Source organism: Triturus cristatus, chromosome 11 (assembly GCF_964204655.1).
Source record: "Triturus cristatus chromosome 11, aTriCri1.1, whole genome shotgun sequence".
In the NCBI taxonomy this organism is placed as follows: Eukaryota; Metazoa; Chordata; class Amphibia; order Caudata; family Salamandridae; genus Triturus; species Triturus cristatus.
Genome location: NC_140594.1, coordinates 920850773 through 920875810, shown reverse-complemented (window position 1 = coordinate 920875810; position 25038 = coordinate 920850773). Strand labels below are relative to the sequence as shown.

Below are 25038 nucleotides of genomic sequence, written 5' to 3'. Positions count from 1 at the left end.
TCGCAAAATCGCAAAATCCTGGCGTGTCTGCTTAAACCATGTGGAAGAGTTAAAAAAATGAGCATTACAGCCATTGGTATAACATGGTCATAACAACCTCCCATCTGAATCAAAAATTTGAGAATTGTGTGTTCCATTCTGCACAATTTCATCAAGTTCTTCCTCTGTGAAATTAAGCAATTGCTGACAGTTATGAAACTGTGCAATAGAGGGACGGTTTAGTGTATTTACATATTTTTCACTACAAATTCCGAGACATAGTCAGTTGCACAGTTTTGTTTAAAAACGTCATTTGCGTAGAGATCAGACATACTCTATATAAAGTGTCAGTGCACTGGAATTGCCCATTGCATGTTCTTCACACAGACTTGAGTATTATCTTTCAAGTACTCATTACCCTGTAATGAAAGTTGTGAAATAAATTAACCTGAATAAATCAGTTTTGTTTGCATAAGCATATTTTCCTTCATTGGGGAAGACGTATGCTGATAAAACTATGAAACCGGGTAACAGGTGGTATCAAGCAGTGTTCCCACTGTGTATAGTTAAAAACAGCACGTGTAGGACTAGATCTGTGTAAAAAATGATGGTAACAAAAGATATCACCATAATTTGCAGAATTCAAATACAAATCCTCATTGTCAAATAGAATAAACAAATTCTAATTCAGATAGTATATTGGTTATGGCCCCAACATCCCATTCATCTGAAATGGAACTTGGGGTGATAATGTTATCCATGGCAACTTTAATTACATACGCAATTTGCAATGATTCTGTAGGATGAAAAATAATACAGGGAACTTTATACCACACAATTCCATAGTGGAGAGGGAATGTTGTAATGTTCACAAGGGACAAGTCTCTTCGGATTAAGAATGGGGAGTAAGCACCTCAGCTACTAGTTTTGGATTAGTACGATCAGAGAGACAGTATACATTTAATATTAGAAAGAAGACTGCAATAAATCCAATCCAAAGGATGAGAAAAAATAATGAAAGAATAATCCAACAATAGGATCAAGGAGGAACCAGTCTGCTTTAGCCTAAGGAAAAGTCCATGCACACCTCTCAAGGAAGTATGTAAAGAGTCTGAAGAAAAATCATCAATGTTGACAAAATATTCAGATGCAGGCTGAGAAAAAAAGGGAGCTAATTAGGTAAAAAATATCCAGCAGACGCTTCTAAAGGCGGCATATGATGTTATGTTATGTTAATGAGAATTTGTAGAGCGCACGTTCACCAACAGGTTTCTTGCCCCTGGGAGATGCATTATTTCATCCTTGGAGAAGAGGCACTAGATGGTCAGGTCTAACTGTAAGCTTGTGAAAAAAAAACAGGTCCTCAGCTTTTTCCTGAAACACAGATGGTCAGTTTCTAATGTCAGTGACAAGGGCAGGGTGCTCCAGAACATGGGTCCCTAATAGTAAAAGTGTGATCCTACCATGCGTTTACGTCTGAAATCCTGTACCACCAGTATATTATTGAGCATGGATCTTAGCGTCCCCGTAGGGCAGTATCTTTGAATTTTAGAGGAAGTTAACTCAGGGCCAGTGCCATGAGTGGCTTTGAACAGGATACAACCTGTTTTAAACATGGAGCGCTGCTCCACAGGGAGCCAATACAGTTCCCTCAGCAGCGGTTTAATATGGCAGTGTCTGCCTTGTTGATAGATATATCTTGGTGACTAATTGTGAATCAGCTGTATGCGGTGTATCTGGTTATGCTGGAGGCCTAGGTATATTGCATTAGCATAATAAATTTTGGATGGGATCAAGGCCATGATGATTTGAATGCTGGCTTCCCTGCTGAAAAACCGTATGAATTTTTGCAGTTTCCTAAGTTGGAGGAAGCAAGCAGAGGTTACTGCTCCGATCTGCGAGTTCAAGGTGAGTTCAGAGTCAGTGTGAATACCTAGGCTCTTAATCGAGGTCTTAGAGGTGGGTGCCGGTCCCATTTCTTCAGGCCAATGAGTAGGGGTCTAATGCTAAAGTTTATTGTTAGGGATAATGATTTAAGTTGTATCAGAATTTAGTTTTAGCTGTTTTTTGTTTATCCAGTTCCTGATAAGAAGCATGGTGTCCTTAGGGAACTCCTTGGATTGTATGGAGTCATCTATAGAGAAAATCAGCTGCATATCATCTGCATAGTTATAGATCTGATGGAGCGTGGTTATGAGGGGTCGGATATATACATTGAAGAGGTGCGGAGACAGTGAAGAACCCTGTGGAACTCCACAATTGAGGTTGAAAGGGTTGGATTTACAAGGCGATAGCCTCACTGATTGACTTCGATTTACTAGAAAGGATTGAAACCACTTTAGGGAAGCTCCTCTGAGACCTGCTGCTGCAAGTCCTTCCATCAATATTGTGTGATTGAGGGTATTGAATGCCGCTGACAAATCCAGGAGGATCAGGGCTTGAGTGCAGTCGACATCGACTTTTTCTTTTAGATCATCCATGACGAGGTCTAAGAATTTGGTGTCTTCTATGAAGGCACTGAAAAGTTTAGCTACGTGTGCCTCTAATACCTTGGCTAGGAGTGGCAGAAGCGATATTGGACTGTAATTATCTAACCTCTGCGGGTCAACCCCTTGTTTTTTCTGAAGGGGGATGATTACCGCTTCTTTGAAGGGTAGTGGGACTGTCCCTTGGTTAAGGGAAAGGTTCAATAGGGAGAGGGTATTTCCTGGAAATACTGAGCAAATGGATTTTTGTATGTGGGGGGACAGATGTCCTTTGAAGAGCCTGATTTTACTTTATTAAGAAATTCCATGAACTGTCCACTGCTCAGGCAGGAGAGGGTGGCCATGGAGGAGGAATTGTTGATTCCAGGTGGTTCCATAGCATTCCTATTGTTAGGGTCAATGGAATCCTGAATGTTTAAAATATTTTCAGAGAAAAATAATTTAGTTCATTACTTATCTTCTGTGTGGCAGGGATGGGGGGTCACACGCTCAGGATTGGCTAGCTCTCTTACAGTGTTGAAGATGTCTTTAGTTTTGTTGTTCAAGTTTAGTATTTTGTTGGAGAAGAACATCTTTTTCGCCTCCAGGATGGCTTTTTTATAGACCACATGTTTAGTGTGGTAGTGTTCTTTGGATTCTGTCGAGGAGGTGCTTCACCATTTCCTTTCTACCTGACGTGTTATGAGTTTCGCTGTTTTAGGTCATCAGTGAACCATTTGGATGCTTCATGCCGCCTGACACGGGAGGTTTGGTTCTGAAGAGGAGCATGTGTGTTAAAAGCATTCAATTGCCAGTTAGTAATCGCTTTCTCCAGTTTATCTATATCGTCCAAGATATCTGGCAATTTGTGGTTCAGTGTATCGCATAGGGATTCTAAGTTGACTCGATTCTAGTTCCTGGATATGCACTCTTTCAGGGATGTAGTATTGGGCAGAGTGACATCACGTATAGTAAAGCCCACAGTTTGGTGGTCATACCATAAGCAGGGTTGGATGACTACTTTCTGTAGATTAAGGTTGCTGGACCACAATAGGTCTAGCGTATGGCCTTTGATATGTGTGGCTCCTTGGATGTGTTGGACATGATACATAACATAATCACAAGGAGCATCAGTCAAAAACTGCAAATTCTTCAGAAACACACCCAAGTTTCCATCATCAATTTGTGTGATTGAAAGTTCAAAATCGGAACACTCCAGACGGGAGTAGCAAGACTAGGACTACTTCTTACATGTAGAGGGATATCTTGCAGAGTAGACAGAGATGGCAAGGAACTAACAAAAAGCTCTGGGGGCCTATTATCAAGTACTAGCCCTCTGGTGTAACTTGATCAAATCAATAGAAACTTGAAATTCTTATTTACAACTAGCAAGCAGCAGTAAATATTAGTTTGAGGATCTTGGATGGCAAGGACAGGCGCGGGTGAATGACAGAATGGGCCAAACACTTTTTAATCTGCAATTTTCCCTTGGTCTAGATCCCCACCTTTAGGAATCCAGCCAGAAACCGCTGGTTGCACCATCACTTTGTCAGTGATAGATTGTTTAGAACTTAAAATTCGAGTGTTCATCTTGGAATTCTTGTAAATTATGTAGAACATTGAAAAATTCATTGCTGTCAAAGGGCACATCCACTGCCACTGTGCCAGAGTTATCAAGATCTAGTATGAACATTGAAACCCCAAATTTTGTCTTATATTTAGTACGACCACCCAATATCCCTCTATGCAGATTATTTAAAGCTCTTTGTACACCATACAGAAGCTGGATCCAACTACTACCTGAACATAATACTCTAGCTGTTAAAGAATGGTTTAAGTCACAATTCTTCTGTTTCACTATTGAATTTGGCTTAGGATGATAGGGGTCGGAATAATGCACAGCAACACCCAGGGTGCCCATGGTGTCCCAGTAGGCCTTAGAGGCAAATCCAAGGCCCTGGTCTGAGTAGAATGCTTCCACTTCATATGTACCAAAAAACTGTTGCAAACTTTTAATAACAGTGCGAGTGTCAGCTAATCGCTAAGGCCACACTCATAGAAATTGAGATGGGGAATCAACGGCCACTCAGATATATTTGAAGGCACCATCCGTATAGAGTGGTCCACTATGATCTAAATAGACACATTATAATGGCTTATTTGAAACTAAAAGTGGCATCCACGGTGAGCATGCAACGGTGAAACATTAAATTTGTCAACAAATGTCAGAACAAAGTAAACATGTTCTGGTCTGCTGATAAAGACCTTGCCACCAGTGTCGTTTATGAAACAAAGGGAATTGTAGCTGCCACACCTACATGGGCAAACGCCAAACCCTCTTGAACAGCTATTATTAACTCTAACCTTGAGTCCCCATTGGGTATCATGTTATCACCCACCCAAGGAATGCAGGCAAAGGGAACATTTGGAGGACTCAATAGATAGGGTTTTTTAGCAGATTTACCTTTAGTTAAGGGCTCGCCACTAGCCGAGACAGTGATGTCAACCATAATGTCATCATCTAGCCTTGCATTTTAATGAGTAATCACAGTCACAAATGCAGTTTGAACAACAGCCTCAGAAGGTTCATCATCCAATGAATTCCCTGCAGCATGAGCCTGTGGCAAAGCATCTTGCAGCACTCCCGCTTTCCCCCAAAGAAGCTTATGCTAAATAGTATTTCCTTTAGATTGCATTCAGACACCAATAAGGTAAATTATTGTTAAAGGGCTGCAATCAGACAATGTAAAAGTGAAGAGTTTTGAAAGTTCTGCAAAGCCAGAACCAAAGCTTTCAATTCAGCCAGCTAAGTAGTGCAGTCACTTACATTTTATGTATGTGTACTTTGCGCCAGAAAATTCCATATTTAATGACACCCTTAAATGTAGTACACAAAGCTGAGTACTGGTACTTTGTACCCACCACCGGCTGGGCTATATCAGTATAGATTATGAAAGCACACTGTTCTAAAAGCAAAATGTCACAAGACATGGGCTATTCCTGTTCATACTGATGATATTCCTGTGTACTCAAATTAGGGTCAAAAATATAATCAGTATCCGTAGCTATCAAGGAAGTCACCCAGTGAGTCCATCTAGGATGTAAGGATTTCGCTTTAGGATTGCTGGCTTTGGTGACAGATTCTAAGGCCAAAACAGGAGACACCATAATTATACATCTACCTTGTGCCAATGGACATTCCTTCAATACAGCCATTTGAACTGCAGTCCATAGAATTTCTGTTGATACAAATCGTATTCTTCACATTGGAATATTTAAGTTAACATGAGTAGAAAGTGTTTCTATTTCAGCATGTCTGTCTATACATTTCGGAGAATATTAGAATGTTCAGCAGTCCAATGTTTATTTTAATGTTTGTTAGAAAAATCAGGATAAATTAAATCATACAACGGTCTGACCCATTGTCCATAATCTGGTATGCATTTTCTACCAAAGATCAACAATCCTAAAAGTGATTGACGCTTTTTAAAGATATTTGGTGGTTGTAATGAAGAACATTTCTCTAAAAAGTGTGATGCAAGACCTTTGCTTTCATTCGATAATTCATATCTCAAGAAGAGGACACTAAGCGAGGCAGTTTAAAATGTAGGAAAATGTAATATATTGCCATGGTCAGCGAATCCCAGAATAAGATACTCCACTCTTTTTGTGTCCGTTCAAATTATCGCCCGTTAGAAAAATGTCATCAATGTTAGACAATGCTTCAGAGTCAATTTCTTGTAAAATTGACATCACTAAGGTGCAAACAGATCTGGACTGTTCCTATAGCCTTGTGGGAGTTGACAGAAACCTTATTGTGATCTCATTGTTGAGAAAACAGTCAAATTCCGACTACCAGGAGCTATCATTTGACCACAAAAAACATTTCTAATGTCCAATGTAGTTTTGTATTTTGAAAAACTCCATTATTTATTAAGCCATTGCTGTGTGAATTCTTTACAGCAAAAGTCTGTGTGTAACTGTTTAAATGTCGATAGTCTATATGATGGATAATAATAATGGATTATTCATAGAGGAGACACAAGCCTAAAACTCACCTTGATATTCGAACTGTAATAGAATCTCCCTTACTGCGTGCTTATTTTTCATTTTTTTACCCTGTATAGTTTGATTATTTATTGTTGATGACAAAGTAAAAAGCAAACAAAAATGTACCCTCTGTGTTTTGAGATGAAATGTCAGTTTTCCATAGAATGTATCTATACATAAAATCACATGCCAAATGTAGCTAAAGCATTAACTTACAGAATACAGGAGCATGTTATCTTCAATAGAGCTGCAAACAAGATCTCTGGTGCTGGGGACTATTATTCATTTGGATGGCAGTGTAGAGATCATGAGGAAGCTATTGCAGTCATGAACAGTTACACTTTTTTGCGATAAAACACCAAGTGTGGCAGATTCCTTCATGTAGCAGCCGCAAGGCTCAGAACCACCACTATTGCAACATGGAACACTACAATAGAACATTCTGTCCCAAACATGCCCTTATCATGGAAGTTAGCACAAGTAGGTAGCGGCAACCCACATAAATCCCCAAATATTGTTTCCTTTCTTTCATTTGCAACAAACAACAAAATATGAATAACTGAATCCGGTTAAAACATAATCCTTAAACCTCAATGACGTCCTGTGAATTTTCAAAACTCAGGCTCTGAGTCTCGGGTCTCTTCCATCTGGTACCACCTCTAGCATCTCCATCTCCATCAACCTCTAACTTCTCACAACCTAACTAAACTATTCCCACTTCCCACTAATTTCTCATCACTAGTAATCATCAGACCACTATATCCATCCTTCTCACATTCATCCTTTCTTGTTCCTTCACTATCACAATGAAATCCCTGCTAATACAAGGTTACTCTCCTCGTATTTTATCCCTTAATATATTTTTTTCAGATTTTTTTTATTGTTTTCAATACAACAAAACACAGACATGCATATCACTGACAGGGAATAACATGGCGGTATCCATATTTATCAGCAGTCCAAGTTCCATGAGCCGCATAATGATGAAACCAAAGCATAAATACAAACATAAGCAATAACAGTGGAGATCCCTGAATAAAGAAATAGGTCATGTCTAACAAGAGCGCAATAGTGTTCCCAAAAGTTGTATTGTCAGCCTGCAGTCTAGCCATGACTGAGGGAGGGGGGGGGGGGGGGGGGACATGTGACCTCATAGAAGCAGACCTGCCATGTAGATTATAGCTCCCTGATACCTGTCATGTTATACCTAATATGTGTCCCTCTCAGGTTGTGGAAACTGATTCTTTAATGGGATCTAGTGTCAGGGATCTAGATGCTAATTTCTCTACATCCTAAATAATCTCTTTCGGGGTCCATCTCCTAAACACACATGCAGCAGGCTCAGGCCAATATGCTGGACACTAAGGTTCCCTGGGGCAAAGTGAAGTGTGGGCCTTATTGTATGCAATTCTACTACAAGTCAGTTATGCTGGAAGGATTTCCATCTGGTCTACCAATTAGTTCAGGGTGGACGGGCATCGTTCTTTGCCTCCACATTTCAGATGAAGATCTCCCAGCACTCTCCACCCACTGTCTCACCCTCTATAGTGCACAAGCCCATCAGTACCATAGGCTCAGGACATGCCCCTTTCAACAAAAAAAGAAAGGCAGCATTGGATATCCGGAGCCACTGGGATTTTCCAGGACATTGCTAAGTTTATTTTCAATAGGACAATAGAAAGGTCAATGAAGCTGTGTAGATGCTTATCCCTTTTAGCTTTGGGTTTAATACAGAGTATGCATTATTCAGGTGTGTGGGTTAGGGGGTGGTCTGCAACCTCGGACACTATACTTGTGAAATCTGCTAACGTTCTCCATATGACTGAGCATTTCCAGACAATATGATAAGATCAACTGTGGGTGTCTTGCATCTACGGCATTCAGAGAACACTGAGGGAAATATGTGCTGTATGTTTCGCGGTGTGAGGTACGCTTGATGAAGATAATTAAATTGTTTAAATCAACATTTTGAATTATCGGAAACTTCCTTGACTAGCCAAAAAGCCTTGGATCCATTGTGCATACATCAGCGGTTGTGGAAAGTCCTCAGTCCATCTGTTCTTGGCTTTGGCGGTCACCCCTGTCTGACCCAAACTGAGTGCAATGTACAGCACTGAAATAGTGCGTCACTTTGCCACTCAAGGATAGCAGTGCATGCAGTGTCGTTAAATGAGGCGGTTTGGCACTCTCCCTGGCCCGCAGGTGCTATGTACCACATGTTGTATCACATGGTATGACAAAAATTGCTCTGCCGCCACACTGTAAGTGTCCATGATACTCTGGAAGGGCAAGGATACCACCTCATCAACTAAGTGCTCCAGGTGATTAAGCTCAGCCTCATTCCAGAGCTCTGTATCAAACCTCCTGGCCATCTCTTGGAGTTCCGGTAGTTGCCATAGTGGAATGAGGAAGGAATATTGTGGACTGAGCCATCTGATATGCACATGTCTCCTCCAGCAGAAGCATGCTATTACCATCTGATAAGTCTCCCAACAACGGCAAATTTTGCGGTCCGACAATCATGTATATATCTGTGTATCATCAAGGATCCTATGGATGGTTGCTCCTTAAGGGCTAACAGCCGTACTCAGCCACTGCTTTCACCATTGTAGCTTCACTGCTGCATGATGCAATTCATAATTAGTCCATTTTTGAGTAGGGGCTGCCGAAGTACAAAGAGTCCTACCCACTGCATGCATGCTCCCCAGATCAGTTCGGCAGAAGCGTCTGGAGAGTGATAATGAAATCACCGCAAAAAAGTAAAGGAGCCAATGTAGTATGACCGTTTTTGATAGTGATAGTTTCAACAACAGCCAGAAGGGCAGAGATTTATGGATCGCGCGCAGTGTTCTATCTATATTGCCCTCCTTGAGGGCCTTATCTGCATGGTAGATCTGGACCGTCAGATATTTGAACATATCATAGCACAGTGTGAGCCTCCTTTTTTTGTAATAACCTCTTTTGGGGTCTGGCATCTGAGACATAGGGAACAAGCCTGATTTGGCCCATATTACATGGAGGCCTGACATGGCCCCAAACTCCTCCAGCACTCCCATCAGGTCTGGGAATGAGGTAACCCCATCCAGTAGGAAGACAAAGCATTCATCCATGTAGAGGGATCTACTGGGGTGTTCGCGATTGCTAATATTTCCCATTGGGGTGCCTACACACACATGTGACAGCCCAGTGGTTCCATAGCCAGGGCTAAAATTAGAGGGGACAGTGGACAGCCCTGTCTGGTGCCCCTCTGTATGACCAAGCTGTCTGAAATCAGCTGGCCTGTCCAGACACGCACCATTTGATTCTTACACAGGGTTTGAATCCAACCAAAGATATCCCAGCCTCACCCCAACGCACTCCACTGTGGCCAGTAGGTAGTCCCACCCTAAGATATCAAATGTTTTCTTGATATCAAGCGTTTCCACGACTTGGTCATGAGCTTCAGGAGATGCACCATTTCTCAAACGTAAAAATATACAGATATTCAAAAAGGTGTTGCATCTGGGTATGAACCCGCATTGGTCTTCGTGTACCAATGCGCAAATTATAGGGAGCAGCCGATTGGCCATCACATTACCCAAAATCTTGTAATCTATAATTGATAGAGATAATGGGTGATATGAACAAACATTTAGAGGTCCCTGCCTGGCTTAGGCAGGACCACTTTCAATGCCTCATTGAGCAAGAACGGTAGGTGCCCATTTGTTTGGCCTTGTTATACATGTCAAAGAGTTTTTGTGAGAGATGCACGCTAAAGGTGGCATAAACTCATTCCGCAGATCATTTGTTCCCTGCTTTTTTTTACAGGCAATTTGGACAATGGCTGCCTGGATTTCTTCGATTCAGAGCAGTTAGTCTAGGTCAATACATTGGAGCCGAGTGAGCCGGGGAAGCGGTAGTCCACCTATGAAACCCATTGCCCTATTTGGGGCTGGCGCATCATTACCTTATCAGACAGTGTTAATAGCAGCCTGTGTGGTCGCAATTGTGCCATCGCTTAATCAGGTGGCTTCTAATGGTGGGTGCTGTTGGTCTTCTTTGACCAGCCATGCCAAAAGTCGTCCCGAGTGGTCGCTCTCCACATGTAGATGGTTAAGCCGTCACTTATAATCATGCCTCTCCAGTTGCATCTCTATCTCCTTATGTTTCCTTCTCAAGCACCGCAGTGTTTCGATCTCAGTCTGTTGCTCCAGTAACACGGTCTCTAGACGGCTCATCTCCCATTCAAGAGTCAGTAATTCTGTATTCAATACCCAGCAAGCTCCCCATATTCCAGCCACACAGTATCCCCTCATAACCACTTTGTGGGCATCCCATTCCATCATTCTGCAAGGGGAGGATTCTTGATTAAGGACAAGGTATTGAACAATGTGTGTCGCTGGTGAATCCCTAAATTTGTGGCCCAGGAGCCTCCATGTCGGTATGTTAGGGTGTGGTCTCCTCGAGCTCAGTGTCCGCTGTAGGGGACAGCGGTCCAACAGGATACATGGCAGTAACTCTGTTCGAGCTATCCTTGCACCCAGGAATATGTCTAACCTAGTATGTATATTGTGTACCAGGGAAATAGAATGAAAATTCACTGTCGGTCATGTGCCTTAAACGCCCCTCATCAAATAGTCGCCTATCGGTCATCTAGTCGCGGAGGTGTTGTGATGTACGAATGCAGGGGGCGTTATGGAGATAGGGTAAAGAGCAGTCTCCGGTGACATCAGGGACACAGTTAAAGTCTCTAGCCCATATGCCAAGCGGGTGTGTGTAGGTCCAAGAAAAGTGCAGGTACAAGTGTGCCAAAGAAGGCTGCTTGGTTAGAATTGGGGTATAGATGACCACCAGCATGAGCCACATGCTGTCTAGATGCCCCTCAAAAACTGCATAATGGCCCTCATCATCTATGATGTGTGCCTCAACCACTTGAGGGGTTCTGGGGGCTATACATATCAGTACCCCCTTGAATACACTGAGCACGAGGTGCCATATATATGACTTCTCCATTTTGCCTGTATTTTACCGACCTCTGCCCGTGTTAAGTGTGTCTCTAACAAAAACACTATGTCCGTGTGCTAGCGCTTAAGATAGGCATATATCTGCTAAAACTTTGTGTGGGTGGCCATGCTCGCACGCTCCATGTCATCAGATTATATTTGGAGTCAGGTTAACTGTGGGTATACCCATCTAGTCTTTTGTGGAACAAATATTTCTGTTGTGCGTGGGGACACCTCTCCAACAGTGGAGTATGAAGAATCACCTGTGTCAATCCTTTACCTATACACATCCTCATCTAGATCATGGCTCTGATCTGTACCTACAAGACTCCACATGTTCAACAAAGGATTAAAAGAACAAGAATATAACCAACTCATCCCCACCTGGGCTAGGTGGACAATGGGTCTCTAGCCAAGACTACAAAACCAATCAATACAACCAACCTCTGAACAAAAAGAAAGTAAACATAAGGAAAAATCAGTCCTGTTTGAATACCATGTTGGGCCCACTGATGAAAACTTGGAACTCTTCCCTTCAGGGCTGTGGTTAGCGACCTATTCTTAAGAAAGTGCTCCACACTCAAGCATTTGAGGAACCCTAAGAAGCGCATGTTATATCATCTTGTGCAGCCCTCAGCATCTTCCCCCCTTTGGTGGATGACGGATATATAATTTTTAAGGCTTTTCAGTTGAGCTTGGAGATCTAGCACTATGGGGTGCAAGGAAGTCACGGAGGATTCTACTTCATCAACTCAGTCCTTCAGCTTCGTATGACCCACTTGAAGCAGGTTCACCTCCAGGGAGACCATTTCGATTTCCACTTCCAGTGTGGTTTTAGTATCTCGAATAGCATGGAGCACCTTTTCAATTTGGGCTGCTTGATTGCGCAAGGTAGCTTCCAAATGGCTTAGCGCCCACACATAGTGAATGGAAGGGGATAGTGGATCCGCAGTCCCACTGGGTTCTGAGGCCAGGCCTTTGGGAGGCTTGGGTTTCACCATTGTGGCTTGGAGTAGGAGGGCACTAAAATAGTCCGTCAGGAACAGATATCCTCAAGGCCACCAGCGAGGTCCACTTCCAGCAAGCTCCAAAGGGTCACAGTGGGTTCACCTGATCCTAGTTGTGCTCCACCTGAAACATTTCCAGGGGAAACACCCCTTCAGCCCTCACAGTCTCAGGCACAGCATATTAACAGCAGGCTGTGGGAAGAATTACAATATCAAGGCACATAGTTAGACGCCCAGCTGACTTCATTTGGGTAGGTCCCCCTAAGCCCCCAAATACATCACCAGCACAGCTCGTGGTGGGGGCCAATTCCATTTCCATGGGAGGCCAGTAGTCAAGGTGACCCGTCAGTGCATATTCGAGGGGGGGTGCCCCTGGTGGTCACAGTGAAAATGAATGGGTGAGTGTCAGTGCTTCGTTTGTAAAAACAAAAAGTGCTGGGACTCTTGTCAGAGGCATCTTGCATTACCCAATTTCTCCAGTAAACACTGCCAAAAACAGAACTTCTATGCCTACCAAAAATGAATGCATCCATGCTCCAATACCTTTAGGTCGAGTTCATGCTATAAACACCGGTGTTCATGATATAGTGCTGGTGCTGAGCAATGGAAAGCACCGGCTCAAATTAAGCACTGGTGAGTGCATGTCACTATCGATCTGGCAGGCCAACAAGTTTCCAATTCCTCTTGGGGGGGGGCACAGCAAGGAGCTCACTAATCTCACGCCTCTGCACATTGGCTATCCACCACTGGCCTAAGACACAGGCGAACAAGTAAGTCTCTTTGCTGCGCTGCTCCCACCCCCTATTGGTACTCAGTGTCAGTCACAGTGCCAGTTTCAAAACTTACCAGGACACAAGGCAATCTCCTTTTGCTGTCACTGCTTATTACATTTCAGGACTAGAGGCCCCCCCCTCAGCACCAGGATTCCTACAGTAATTCGACCACCACATGGCACAGCAGGTACCAGTGGAGCAGCACACGATGGCATTAGGCAGCACAAGGCTAATGCAGGTACAAAGAATCTCTACCTTGTATCTTCCTATCCCAGCCACCTATAGTGTTTAACCCCATCTGTGGGGCATGGATTTGTGAGGCTGCACAGCTCTAGGCGGCACCTTCACAGCATATTTCCCTGCTGCATGCCATGTCTGTTGGCATAACCTGATGGTCTGCTGCGGTCTTAGTGATCGTTGTATTCTACACGCCCCCCCAGCCTCAGCAAAGCCATGTGTGGGACCCGCCACTAGTCAGTAGCATCACAAGAGGAGATTTTTCCCATCGCTCACAATGTTTGTGCAGGATCTAGCAGGATGGCGTGCAGGCATGCATCAGAGCTTACAACAAAATGTCTGATGTGGCTGCCATCTTGACCACACCCCAAGATTATCTTCATTTTAAGAAGGATATTGTGACTGAACCTGTGGGCTGGACCTTACAGGTGTAACATGATAAGGTGAGTCTTTAGCTCAGCCAGCTTGATCATGATATAAATCTGGGGCTTGCACAAGAGCCCACTCTGCAGCATATGCTGCTTTTACCTCCTGTGGAACAAAAATACAAAAGGAAGGTATGATGACATCCTCCCCTTGTGAAACTTTTCTAACAAACTTCGGTGGCCAATCGATCTCAGCTAAGCAACAGAATGTCATATTCAGTGGTAAAACTCTGCAAAAAAAATTGGTTTAATAGTACACAGTATGTCACCCTCGATCTGAATGTCCAAATCAAAAATTATGTCTGGAGGGCTAGGCTGCTGATCTGGAGTTTGAACCTGCTCATGTTCATCAGTCGGTCTCACCACCAGAAACTGTCGAAGAGTCTGGTGAACTCTTATCACCTCTGTTGCACTGTCGAGAAGAATTCTCGCCCACATCTAGTTAAGAAGCAGAGTTGTGAGAATTTGTGGCATTATTAATGGAAATTCCTGCCACTTTCTTCTTTTTAAACTGTGCTTTTTGTTGGGGAAGTTTATCTTCCTTTTTTTATAATGACTTCAGAAGAGCACTATGAGTCCATCTTGGGGTTTCACATACTCCTCCTGTCTGCGATCACCTATACCGCCTCTCTCTGACCGCTTGTCTGTAGAGTTCTACAGGGAATTAAAACAATGTGTATCAGAATACTAATACCTATCAGCCTGTTTATCAGGCTGTTACATTTTAACGTTATCACATACATTATAATGGTATCCGGAAGACTCTGGTTTCGGATATCCAATCAATTTTCTTGTTTTAGCCTTTCTTTATTTTTATCCCAGCGTTTTTTAGAAAAGTCAGGTGTCTGCTTAGTATTTTCAGGGTCTGACTTGCCTTTAATTTGTGGCTTATTAGCCCTGGTTCCCAAACTATCTTGGCCCATAGAATATATATTTTTCAGAGATTATTTTTGGTAGCTCAGATTCCTGATCTGTGGCAGGAAATAAAGCTAGCCATTGGTGTATTGCCAAAGAAGCTGCTCGCCGTGATATTACTTAAAATATTTGAGGACACCGTGACAAAGTTTCCAATAAGTTCCATAACCAAATCTAGTGCATTGACTGCTCCATGTTCAATTTGAATCTGTTCAAACCCTTCAGGCAAAACAGCAATTGAAGGAGTCCTATGAGCAATGGTGTAGAGGCAAGCAAATACAGTACCTCATGTATTCCAATTCTCAACTGGGGTAACGATACTAAGTGGAAGACACAGAGAGAACATTCTAAATTTGTCTTGGTGTCCCAAATGGGGAAAAACTGCCTTGAGTTGATTTGTTTTATGTGCTATCCAAAATGCATGCTCATCATGTTTGGCTGGGTTCTTACCCATAATGGCATTAATGGCAACTGAACTAAATGCAGGGACTGCTAACTGCTGCTGTCCAGCTTAAGGAACCCTTGCTGGGGCAGTATTTAAGGTATGCATGATAATTTGCATCAGACGTTGATATAGCCTAATTAAATTGTTTAAAAGAGTAAGTGTTCTTGCTGTGTTAAATGATTTGTATCCAGGAAAGCATATAGCCTGCTAAGATCAGCCAAGTAGCCCCTTCATTACTGAGTGGGCCCGGTCTTTCGATGAGTATGTGGGAGGATGTCTTGGAACCAATTGCTATGATCCTGGTAAGTTAATGGGATTTCTAAATACTCATAAGGTCTAAATGCATCTGGAACTGCAGCTTCGTAAGCTTCAACCACAAAGATAACATCTCCACTGTCTTTGGAGAATCCGTATCTAGTTAAATGATTAGTTACTGCTTGTTGACAATTAACAACAATAACCACTGCTAGCACCATATTATTAAATGAAATTCAAAGAAACCAAATACTATAGAAGATTATCTCTTTTAAAGACCAAGCTTGATCAGTCTAAATAAATAAATAGGTGCTTTCTATTAAACCTGGGGAGGATAAACCCTTATCACCACAGACGTCTCCATATAAAGGCAATAAAGGAGCCTTAGGCACACTAAATAAAGTACTCAAGAGACCCTTTAAGTAGGTACTAAACCTAGAATGTTGGCGGCACAATGTTACATGGTTCCTACAACTTTGTAATACAGAGACTAAGTCTTCTTGTATCAACATTAAATGTTGGTTCGGCTAGCTCACAGTACTGCATTTAAACTCCTAAACCTCTAGAGTTACAGATGCTGTCAGCAACCTCAAACTGGACCACATTTATTCCCAAGTAATTCGAGGAAACAGATCTGACCCTTTACTTTGTCACTTTTGCATGCCCAAGGTGATACAAAGAGAAGAGACCATGATACATTTTCAAAATTTATTGAAAATATCTAATCCTTGTAAGGTAAACATGAACTGCGATTTTTAAACAAATGAGACACATCATTGTTATAAGCATTATTAGAATGGTGAAAAACACAACCAATCGACCATGTTAATTGTTTCAGATGTTACTCCTATCTATTACGAATACCTCTACTTTAGTGAAAGCATGTTGGGAGTACTCTTCTACCAGACACATTTGGAATGTTCTAACCCCATCTATTGCTGCAATGTCTTAGGAAGCCTACTTCAGCGCATTAACAAATGCACTCTGTTGCAATGTGCAAGCCTGCACACATCTCTGCTTGCAGAGCTATCTTCCTTCTTAGGGTTAATATCGGGGCCTGTGGAGCTACATCTCACTCAGCAGCTTCCATGATAAATCTGGTGTGAAGTGCCTCTCACCAAATTCAAAACGGACACTGTTTAAATAATAAAACACTGTGCTTATCGCATCCTGTTTAGGGACTCAGAATAATATCTTTACTTTGTCAAGGGGAAAACAAATGTTCCCTATGAGCACATAATAAAGCAAGGACATTGCATCCTAGTATGTGTGCCCCTGAAGCTAACAGTGCACAAAAAGAACAACGTCTCCCGAAAACATATGTGTGCATGAAAAACATGTTCAAACCACATCTTAAAAAGATGCTAAGTTAAAAAGATAAACTGAAATGGAAACGAAATATAACCCCTGTAACACAATACAAGACAAGGGAAGATAGAGAATACATAACTGTAATATGGGCCTAAATTTATATCAAGGGGTTCTGGTGACAGTTTATTCTACCTCTTTCTACTCATTTTTCACCTTTATTTTGCCTCTTTCTGCACATTTCTCACCTTTATTTTTACCTCTTTCTGCTAAATTCTGACCTTTAATCTGCCTCTTTCCGATTGTTTCACACCTTTATGTTGCTTCTTTCTGCTCATTTCTGATCTTTATTCTGCCTCTTTCTGCTCATTTTCACCAATGTTTTGCCTTTCTGCTAGTTTATCACCTTTATTTTTCCTCTTTCTGCTCACTGCGTACCTTTATTCTGCCTCTTTCTGCTAATTTCTGATCTTTATCTTGCCTCTTCCGGCTCATTGTTGACCTTTATTCTGCCTTTTTCTGCTTGTTTTCGATCTTTATTTCCCTTTTTCTCCTCTTCTGACCCCGTGAATGTGGTTAGAGCCTCAAGGCCCCCATGGCCCTTCTGGCTCCTCATCTCCTGCGGGACCTGGCATTGCTCCTGCATAGAGGGAGCTGCTGAAAGGCATCTCCCTCTGTGCAGGAGCAATCACGTAGTTATAGTTAGGTCTGCTTTTCCATTGATAGAGGGTTTTCTTTGTTTGCTAATAATTGAAATTTGGTATGCGATGTACAATAGAGACCATTACTTAAACCATTACATATTTTCCTCTTTGTACACAGCCTTATTTTTTTAGATGCCATCTGCCATCAGGCAAAGTGTGTACTGAGCATAGTGGGTGGCATAGGTTATAATGAGCATTGTGTATTGCATGCCATAATTGGTGTAGTCCACAGAGTTCTAGTTTTGTATTTGCCAGATCACAACTAATCTTTAACTGTATTTTTTACAGTAAATGTCATGGTTTACTTAGAAGGTACCTTATGCAGTTGCTATGTATCCTTTTTCTGTGGTGTGTGCCATTCACCAAGCCCTGCGTCACACCCTTTGGATGTGTGTAGTGCGGTCTTGTCACAGGGCCTAACTTGCTTGCACTTGGCTTAGTTTGTTAACTTTTTATCAAATTTCATGGCGATTGTAAGCGAAAAAGTTGTTAGTGGATTTAACTTTTATTGCCCCCTTTTATCTTTGCCCACCCCAATGGATTTACTGAAAGCTGATATAACCACTAGGAAGGTAAATCTGCTAAATGTCTTTGAATGTTTGTGCAGATTCATCAAATAGTGCCAAATTCATTTGCAAATTAACCTACCTTGACCCTCCCTTCAAATCTGTACTTCATTGATGGACTTGCGTGAAATTGAAAAAATCATTAGTAGACTAACCGTGTAAACTCTCTGATAAATTTTGTGTTGTTCAATCAAGTGGTGCTGTTGGACTAGTCCCACTCTGCAAGGTCACCGTCAAATTTTTTGCCTTCATCTATCCTATTTTGCAGAATTTTCTTTTTTTGGCCTTAGGACTCTGCACTTTACTTCTGCTAACCAGTGCTTTAGCACACTCCCCAGAACCTGGTAAAATTGGCTTACACCTCATTGGCATATTTAATTTACCTATTTGTCCCTTATAAAGCATTATACCATATACTCAGGGCTGGTAAATTAAATGCTACTAGTGGGCCCACACGATCACTGTGACATCTGCTTAATTAGCCCCTTAAAACATGTTTCAGGCCTGCCATTGTAGCCTGTTAGCATTTTTAAACTGCCATTTCAACTTTAAAAAAAAACCTTGCCAAGCCTTAAACTCATCTTTTATCACATATATGTCACCCCTAAAGTAGGCCCTAGACAGCCACTATGGCAGAGCACATTGTAATTAAACATTTGGACATGTACTTTCAAGTAAAAATGTCGTGGTAGTGAAAAACTCTTCCATTCATTTTTCACTACTGCAAGGCTTACCTCTCCCATAGCTTAACATCGAGTTACCTTATTATATTTATTAATGATAACTTTTGCTTGGAAACAGGTGGCAATTTCATGTTTGATATCTGGTGAATTGTGATTTAAAACCCTGTTTAATGGTAAAGTCGGATTTTAAGTCACCATTCTGAAAATTACACTTTTAGAAACTTGGCATTTTCTTGTCCTAACCATTTATAAAACTGGCATTTTTTTCTCCTAACCATTTTGGGGCCTGGGTCACATGCCTTGATGTGGTTGGCGGTTGGTCTTTGTATATTCTTCCCAGACAGTATCAGAAAGGGGGACTGGTTGTTTGGAGAATGGGTCACCTTGACCTGAAGAGAAGGGCGGAGCTGTCACCTACCATACTGGCACTTTTAAGGAGCTGCCTCAGCACAAACACAAATAACTTCACACTAACCTCTTGTGCCGGGAGACATTCTGGTACCAGGGCACGTCAGGGAAGGAAATTGCAGAGCTGGATATGGTGGGAAATCTAGAAGTTTTTTCCCACTTCAAAACTGGCACCAGGTAAAAATATTGAACCCTCAGACCAACTCCTAATACACTCCTGTACCTGGAAATACTACAGAAGAAGGACTGCTCTACTGTGAGAGGTGTGCCCTGCTGCTTGAGAGCAGTCTTCTGTCTGAGAAAGAAAACTGGACTTGCTATCTTCATTCCATGCTACCTGAAGTAGCTCTTAGGGTCAGTTGAATGACCTCCTCTTCTGTGTTACAGTGACATAAAAAGTTCCAGAGGCCTCCGTGCAACTCCCCAGCTGACCTGCTACACTGGAACTCCCTGGATCTACAACTGGACCTGCCTGAGCCCTGCCGGCATCTGCTGGAGTGAGTTCCTGATCCCCAAGAGGTGACTCACTTGTCCTGGACCCTTGTTGTGGCATCAGTTGAGCTCTTCATGGAAGAAAAAGAGAAATACTAAAGTTTTGGGCTCTTTGTGACCAAGAACGATCTACCTGCTAGGATTTTGTCACCAATTATGGCCGCAAATGTGAAGCTCAGGTGAACTTGACTCTTTGCGCTACCGTGACCACCAAGATCTGTTCGTAACGCTACAGCATCGACAGCCGTTGCTGACCGCCAATGCCCAGCTCCTGAAATGACCATCTGCAATGTTCGGCAGGATCTTCATGCTACGGCTATGACTTTTCAAGATGCCCAGCCTGCTCTTTGTGCTACATGGAGGACCATCTATGACACTCTCCCTGCTCCTCGCTGCCTCTTCCACTGAGAACTGGATTCTTTGTGGCAAACTTTTAGAAGGTAACTTTTTCAGCAGGATGAACCTAGTTCCTACATCCGACCCACACTTGATTATTATTGCCTTGAATTTGTGACTTTTCACCAGTCTACACAACCAGATAACCGTGAATGGTGCTTTGTACTTTTAGGTGCTATACCTATCTACATTTTTAAACTGTATATCTCTGGTACTACTGATTGGATTTGTTTATTGGATTGGATTTCAAGTTTTTTTGTAAATCTGTATCTATTTGCTGGCAGCAGCCAATAGGTTTGCCCCAATAAAAACAGTTACAATAAAGGAAGCAAAGAAATCAGCCCCATGGTATACCTTCGAACTTAAGGAGCTAAAGGTCAAATGTAGAAAGGCGGAACGGTATTGGCGGACAGACTATGATGACCTAAAGAAAATCGCTTATAGTCTCTCGGTGAAAATATACAAAGAAGCAATTGTAGATGCTAAAAATACCTTTTTCACAATAAAAATCAAAGATGCTGGACATTCCATTAGGGAATTGTTTCAAATAGTTAACCTGCTGGCAAAACCCCAACAGGTTAGCACCTTCAAACCAGATCAACATTTTTGCAACTCCCTCGCGGAATACTTTCAAGAGAAAGTAAATAAAATATACAATAGTCTCTCACACACCATGAAGTCTCCGGATCTGACTGGGTCTGTTATATGCCCCAGTCGGACACTGATTAGCTTCAAGCCGGTGAGTAAAGAAGAGGTTATTTCTATTCTCCTCTCCTTAAAATCAGGAGCACCCACAGATCCATGTCCACCAACCATCATGCATCAAGCTGTAGGCCCAATCACTGAACATCTGATCTTACCCCACTCGTGAACCAAATTCTGAGCATCTGGAAGAAGGCAGTCATTACCCCCTTGCTAAAAAAACCCAGCCTGGATCCCTGCAATCTTAACAACTATCGTCCTATTGCAGGACTTCCTTTTGCAGCCAAGGTTCTAGAAAAACATCTGAACAGATCCCTCACCGCTCACCTATACACACATGGCCTGCTTGACTCTTCCCAGCTCAGCTTTCTTTCACAACATTCAACGGAATCAGCACTTGTAAAAATTGCTGAACAGATCCGCAAGATTGTGGATGCGGTGGGAGGGCAGTCTTGGTACTTTTAGGCCTCTCTGCAGCATTTGACACCGTCAATCACACCATACTGGTGCAGCGGCTGAGGGACCTGGGAGTGGGAGGAACCGCCTTGGCCCTATTAGCCTCCTTCTTAGAAAATAGAGAGCACAGGCTGTTCTGGGAGGGCATAAGATCTGACAGCTTCCACCTCCCCTGCGGAGTGCCACAGGGATCGGCCCTCTCTCCTACTCTTTTCAATCTTTATGTCACACCTCTGGCCGACCTCGTCAGGAAACATGGTTTCACGTTAGTATCGTACGCTGATGACTCTCAACTTATTATATCCACCATCCATCAGCCTGAATCTGTTGTATGCAGATTCCATGCATGCCTCTCGGAAATCATGTCTTGGATGGGTCAGAATTATCTAAAAATAGACACTGATAAAACAGAGGTGATGGAGTTTGGACCCGGCCTGCCATTGTGGAATCTATCATGGTGGCCGATAGAGGCTGGAGAATGTCCGTCCCCTGTAGAGAAGGTCAGAAACCTGGGGGTCCTCGTTGACAGCAAACTTAATTTTGCTGCTCAAGTCAACAGCTTGACGTCTTCATGTTTCTTTTTACTGAAGACGTTAAAATTATTTTTCCTTACATACCCCAGGAACTCCAGAAAACGGTAATGGTGGCTCTTTTTCTCTCCAAGCTAGATTATTCTAATGCCCTTTTTTTAGGGATAAACAAGTTTCAATTGTTGAAGCTACAGTCCCTGCAAAACGCAGCTGTCAGGCTGATTCTGGGCCTACACAAAGGACAATCCACCTCGGACGGGATACGTTCCCTACATTGGCTGCCTATAAAACAACGCATAGATTTTAAAGCACTCACATATGTGCACAAGGCAATCTATGGTGGAGCAGCTGAAGGTCTTGAATTTTTTTTTATATCATATGCTCCTTTGCGAGACCTAAGATCAGCCACTCAAGGATTGGTCAGGGTACCAAAGATTAAAAGAGAAGGCTGGGGTGGCCGCTCAATTACATACTGTGCATCCAGACTCTGGAATAAGCTGCCCCAATCTATGAGGCTCCAACCCAACCTTCAGATTTTCAGAAAACATTTAAAAACCAGGCTTTTTGCAACGACATAGGCTGTCATACTCCGCCTTCCCTTGCTACAGCACCTTTCAGCGCCAAGACGCCTCGGCATTCGAGCGGTTTAGAAATATATAAACATAAACATATTTGCTTAGGAGTATCGATTACTGCAACTGACAAAGGGCTACAACAATACTCATCATTTAGCTTGAGATGCCAGGAAAAAGCTGATAAGCTTATAAGCGAAACTGAAAGGATCGCAGCCAACTATTTTAAAAAATATTACATTGGCGTTGAGTTCAAAGCAACTAAGTGACCAAAAAAATCCACAAAGCATTCGCAAACAAATGGCACTTAGGGGCTAGTAGTAAAAGCTTTAAGAATATTCATACTAGACCTTCTGGTCAAACCCGCTTGCATTAGCCACGCAACAGCAAAATAGACAAAGAGACAGGACCTCATATGGTAGGAATAACACCTGTAGAAATTTATTATTGTATCAATGCAGAACTTTTGTCAGATGTCCCCATTTGGACTATACGATGCTGGTTTTCGACTCTGACAGTGCACTGAAGCCTGGCAGCAAGGCTCCAGTGGCAGTGCTCTCTTCTGAAAAGTAACATTCATGATTGACATCTCCAATTGACAGAGATCATGGCTCCCTTATGAGTCCCTGTTAGGTGGAACTATGGTGCACAGGGCATGGGTGGTAAAGGGGCACTCAGGGCGTGCGACATTGGTTGTGCCACCATGTGTGACCCAGGTAAACAAATGACAGCAGGCTTGCCATTGTAGACTGCAGGAACAGTGTTCACTGTTCCATTACGGCTTTGTCCTCACCATGTTTGACAGGGTAACAGCACTGCTTCTATGTATATGATGGTCACACCGACAGAAGGCCTTATGTGCCCAGGAGGCAGGGTGCAGCATATTAAGACTGTAGACATGTAAATGCAAACGTATGTGTCTCTATATGGACTTTACCATTAAAGTACACCATAAGTGAGAGACGGTCTATAGGATAAGAGGGGACATGCACCCAGGCAGACCCGGGTTGTTAGCTCCCTTACGGTACCACCAAAATATGTTGAGTTTGGTGTCAAACAACATGCCTTCTCTTCCCTGACATGAATCTAGTGTCAAGGAAAGGCTAGAATGCACCTAGGTGACTACCTAGTGGTTGCTCACCTGGTTACCATAGTTGACATCTGCTTTGGTTGGCAGGCCTGGGTTTTCCCACCCCAGCTGTCACCAAACCAGGCTTCCGACCTCCTGCCAGGCATTGGTAGCACTCTCAGGAGTCATAAAAAAGACTTTGTCAGGAAGAAGGGCACACCTACCTCCTCCCAAGTGGGCTATTGAGGTGACACTTCAGCTGTGAGTTTCTAAGGCAGCACAGCCTCTGATATGCTGCTGGGCTATGTCCTTGAGGAGGACACAGCCCGCTACTTGCCCCATGTGGGCTTGGCCCCTGGCCAAGGAAGGAGATTTGGTATGCAGGACATGCATACCTCTAGGAAGCCAGCCAAACCTCCAGGGTGAGTGGCCTGATCTGTACACCTAAAGTGGATTCCTCCCTTCTTTAGGAGGGCAGAAATAGTGGGCTCAGGGTGCAAACGGTGACCTACACCACCAAATGTGGTCACCTCAGGAGCGGATTAGATGTGAGGAACTGGCTTCTCATTGGCTACTAGCTCCCACATCCCTAATTCCCCTAAATCCAGGATTAAAGGGACCCCCAGACACCAGAATCTCAGTTCTTGTCGACTGACTTCAAGGAAGGACACCAGGAAGAATGTTTTCAGCAACAGCAAGGTTTGCACAAACAAAGGGAAGGGTACCCTAAACATGTGGTAACACTGCTAGGTGATGTATGATCAACTTTCATCCTTAGCTGAAACTCAGCACTCAGAGGCAGAGGGACCCCTGTAGAAGCCAGACGCACCCTCAGACTCCTAATGACTGGTGGGACCTGTCCCATGCAAAGTGAAGGTAAAACGATACTCAGGAACCAAAGATTCACTGGTCACCGGGTCATCCGAGGGATAGCCCTAAATTAAATGGTGTAGTGCATTGTAGAAGTTATAGCCAAAGTTTCAATCCGCTACCGCACTCCCCTGGACCTCCAGACATTGACGTTCCTTTAAGTTACTTTTACCACCACCAAGGCTTGTTGGTCACTAGTCCGGTAACCGACACCCTTAACTCGATGATGCTTTAAGTAGGCATTTCACAACACCTCCGACCGACATCATTAACGATCCCGCTGTTTGTGATTTTGCATCCCCTCTCTGCTAGCACTGTCAATGTGGGAAAAGCAGGTTTACCTTGAGTCCCTTTTAGGATCACTATCAGCCAGTACAAACACTGCACCCTGGCTCCACGGGCCAGGTAATATTGAGATTATTGTTGTTGCCTGGTCCTGGGACCCCCACTACCACTACCATTTCAATTCAAATAAGTTTTATTCGACAATACATGTCATAAAAGTATTGTTACATAAAGTACTATTTAAGAGTATAAAACAGTGGATTAAAATATTTTAAAAATATATGTAAATAATCATAAGAAAGAGTCCATTCATCTTAATACATTAAAAAAGACAAGTTCATGAGACAAGAGCAGCGAGAGTGATAATTACAAATAAGTAACAAGAACACTAAAGTCTTTTGGGAACGCCAAAGCTCAAGAGTAGAGTACTGTTATCACATCCACTGGTAGATATAATTCTAAGT

At 42.8% G+C, this 25038-nt stretch overlaps 1 protein-coding gene across 1 annotated transcript in view; it reads left to right on the top strand.

The window, feature by feature from the left end:
* LOC146785616 (arylacetamide deacetylase-like) overlaps nucleotides 1–25038 on the top strand; it is a 350497-nt gene that overhangs the window by 6247 nt on the left and 319212 nt on the right. The window lies entirely within an intron of this gene.